Below are 4,047 nucleotides of genomic sequence, written 5' to 3'. Positions count from 1 at the left end.
TAATCTTTGCTCCAGCACAAATCAATATTTGTGGTTATCTTCAAAATCTTGTCCTCGTTCTTATGCTGCTGGTCACCAATCTTTCTTACAATGGCATGAGCTGAGAGCAGATTCTCTGAATGGCGAATTTAATCTTTCTATTTTGTTATGTTTTCCTCGCATTTGCGTCTTGCACATCAACACTACACTGACCACCAACTTGGTCACAACGTCCAAGTACAGACAACTATACCAATGCCATTTAGCTTGCTTGCTCAAGACTCACTGCCTGGCCTTAGACTGCCTGACTCACAACTCCAAACTCGACTGCTTCTTCCTCATGCCAGCTCCTTTTATTGCCTGGTCTGCAACCCACGTAGCCTGTTGCTTGATTTTACTCCAAACAACCCATTTTCTTCCTATGAACAAGAACAACCTTTTTGCCCTATATCTTACTATTGCATTCTCTCACAAATCACATCCTAATTAACGTAATTCCTACTCTTATTTTGTTTCTAGTTCACAATTTTTTGTGAAAATTTGTGGTATGTGAGTTTAAAATTATTTTTTTTCAAGCAAAATCCACCAATCATAGACAAGAAAATAGAGCGTAAGTACTTACGTTCACTTAGCGAGTTTTGAAAGAGTATAGGCCCAGGCCAAGTAATAATTTCTAAAGTTAATAGAAACTCCTGTGAGTTACCTGGATTGTCTCTTGAGAGTAAATTAATCAAAAATAACTTTAAGATCAAAGTTGCTAGTGAGTTTTATTTTCTTTTGTAAGGGACATCTTGCTCATTTCATCAAGCTACTAATGCTAGAACCTGTAATTTGTTCACCTTTTATTTTTTTATCAGTCATGCTCTAACAAACCTTGACATACTTGCAACCAGTGTTCTGGTGGTTAGGCATATAAATGTGATCATCATAGGTACTTAATATGCTGAGCTTTAAATTTTATTATATCGTCAAAACCTGTAAGTTCACTTAAATAGACTTGTATATCACTTTGAAGATAATAATTTATTTATATTTCTCAGTCTCCATACATCATTGAAAATTATCAATAACTTTTGTTGAATCATCCAGAGATTATCTCAAGTGCCTGAAATGATTATCTTATGATGAAGTGAAGCCATAGGTATAAACATTTTTTATATTTATCAACAGGAAAAGGAGCTACTAGCTCCAGCAAATGTTCTCCAACATCCAATGTAACTCCATCAGATCAAGGTAAGCTGTAACAAGAGTTGTTGTATGGGAATGTCCAAGTTTATGTTCATCACCATTTGTAGCGTCTCTGATAATGAATTTTTTTTGTGTGTTTGAATGTTCATTATGTGGTGTCACTCCGTGAGTACAGGAACACTTGTTTTTGAGATGTTTAAAGTCAAGTTATTATATCTTGACAATTCCCGATCTTGTTTGAAACTTAACCTACCTTATGTACTGTCTGAAATAGACTTCACACTAATGGGATAGGTTTATAAGGATCATTGCGAACTGCTCCTGTGAAATAATTTATCCTATTGGTTATAGAAAATTCTTTGATGCCACAGATTAATACTGAATATATATAAATAGATTGTCTGGAGGTAGTCAGGATAATGCTGGGATCCATACATTCTATTTCAGTTAATTGTAGATTCTTAGAAATATGCATGTCCAGTAACCAGACTCGAGGATTGGTTAAAACAGTGGCTGTTTACTTTCATGCTCACCTGGACCTATCAGTTGTACGTGAGTTACGCACTCGAGAGTTTAGTGTTTGGGTGCCACGTGTTAGTAGCAAGAGAATTTGCAAGCCTGTGTGGTCTTTACGTGACCGTCTCTTCTATGCACGTTCAGGTATTTTTCTCTTTTGTCATTTGCTTTTTCTGTTTTAAGAAAGATTGTTGGTCACAAAATTTGATCAAGATGATGACTCGCCACGTGAGTGCATTGCTAAAATCTCCGCAAATTCATTGATGTTTTTTATTGATTTTTTAGAGAATTCACTGCTGTTTTTTTTATTCCCATGTGATAGTTTGTTTCACGATGTTAAATTTCTAACCTGAATAGATAACTAATACAAAGTATTAGCTAATTTTGTTTGTGCGTGCAGAAGTGCGTGGTGTGAAGCCTGAGCGGCGGCAACGCAAATTTTCGCTGGAGGAGCGACGGCGAGCGCGAGTCAAGGCGGATGACCAGGCCGATGCTTTCGTAGAAGACCAGGCCGGTGCTTCTAAGGAGAGCGCTTCGCCGAGACGCCTGCGCCATCAGCCGACGGCTTGCATCGCCACGGCGCCCGAGTCCAAAGAGGAGGACAAAGAGGACAAGGAGGAGGACAGCGAAGAGGTCCTACCACGCCGCCGCCCTGCATCATCACGTCACCTCAGGGGGTCTGATTCCGTCCGGATAAACAAGACCGTGAGAACTGACTGCATTCTTCTTGTATATGTGATAGCGTCAAATTTTATTAGGTCCTGCTGGCTACTCGCATATTGGTGATATTGAACACTCCGGCCTCTCGAGCGAACTATATTTGTTACGTCTAACATTCCTAAGTTTAAGTTACGTCTAACATTCCTAAGCTTTAGCTTCTACCTGTAAATGATTAGACTCTTTAGAGTAAAAAAAACTGTCATGAGAAAGGTTGATTTCCGTGTAATTAGAATAGGAGATTTGGCCATCATGAAGATAAGATTATTAAACAGGATATTTTTCTACTCTATTATCCCATTAATTTAATGAATATTTTCGGCGTCCATTCATGATTCATCATTATTTGCTATAACTACATTAACTTCTTTTTCACTTATCAATCACGTCTTTGCTATTGTCTCTAATGTGTTTCTTCCTGGAAGCTCTGTTTCTGTATTTGTCACTAATTTGTTGTCGTAGCCATTCGTATGTTGCAGACCAGTTATTTATTCGTATCGGTACACGTGTCATAGTGGTGATGTTGGTGCACAACTTTTCATTGCCGTGTTGCAGAGCGTGGGCAAGAAGCGCATCATCTCAGTCGTCGTCGCCGATGATGAAGAATCATCGGCCTCAGCATTAGGCAACCCAACCCGAGAAGAGCGTGAAGAATTCTTCAGACCGCTCTTCTACAAACACATGGTCAAACATAAGAAGGTAAGATCGCATTNATGAATAATTTACAAAATTGAAAAAAGCTAAATAATTTATTGTAATACTCAAAAATAAAATTATAAATTCATTGCACATGTGTATCATCGGAAACACTGGTCTACGTAGACGTGTTGTCTTTAAAAAGTGTTTTTTAGACGCATTTTATTTACGACTGTTCTTGGAGGTTTGGGAAATGTGCTAGATGGGTTCTTTCCATGAAAATTATTTTAGGTTTCTTTCACAGGTAAGTCAATTTATTGTTTTATTAGCATGATTAAATCATTTTTTAATGATTAGTGCTTTCTAAATATGCGCGGCAACTGTTTTCCCGCTGCGTGTCAAGTTCTGTATTACGTATATCTTGATTTCTCACTCTGAATTTATACTTTCATTCTGACCGCAGGGAAACATATTCAGCATTCATTTGCTAGCGTCGACGTAGCCTATCTTCTCAGCAGGATTTGGATAGATGAAGACCTTGAAGAGGACTGCCAAAGGATAAGAGAATCAAGGAAGAAACGGAAAACTCAAGTACGTTTCTTATTTTATACCCGAGTTTGTGTACACAGATCCACCTGTGCCCGCCCAGGTTAGGAATAGCGCTTAATAGTTATTATTTAGCTGCTTAGTTCTCAACGTTCTACATTGATGTATCCGTGTTTCCTATTCTATAGTTGTTGTAATTTACTATGTTGACAGAGTAAAACCTTCATTGCTTTGTTTAGCTCTTAATGTGATCCTCTCAGGGGGGACTTCTGACGTGTCTATGCTCGTCAGTCCTATGGGATTTCGCGCTCCTAAGGGGATTGTTCCTGAGCGCCCCACCGCTGAGCTCGCGGCGTCTGACTGTAGGTCTCAGTTGTGGGGTTAAGTTATTATGTAGGTAGGATTCCTTACATTTCCCTTCTCTGTCTCTCTCATGCGGGTGGCCGACGTCCCGTGTAAGCGACC

The 4,047-nt window shown here is 38.9% G+C and overlaps 1 long non-coding RNA gene across 1 annotated transcript; it reads left to right on the top strand.

Annotated features, from left to right (window-relative positions):
- Window positions 1-1,146: 1,146 nt before the first annotated feature.
- LOC108675270 lies at window positions 1,147-2,973 on the top strand. The gene is made up of 3 exons (XR_001931096.2): window positions 1,147-1,212; window positions 2,084-2,388; window positions 2,956-2,973. It is a non-coding gene; the product is annotated as an uncharacterized LOC108675270 (long non-coding RNA).
- The last annotated feature ends 1,074 nt before the right edge of the window (window positions 2,974-4,047 follow it).

The sequence above is a fragment of the Hyalella azteca genome, unplaced genomic scaffold, assembly GCF_000764305.2.
Source record: "Hyalella azteca isolate HAZT.00-mixed unplaced genomic scaffold, Hazt_2.0.2 contig15312, whole genome shotgun sequence".
Classification (NCBI taxonomy): domain Eukaryota; kingdom Metazoa; phylum Arthropoda; class Malacostraca; order Amphipoda; family Hyalellidae; genus Hyalella; species Hyalella azteca.
This window is presented reverse-complemented; position numbering and strand designations above follow the sequence as displayed.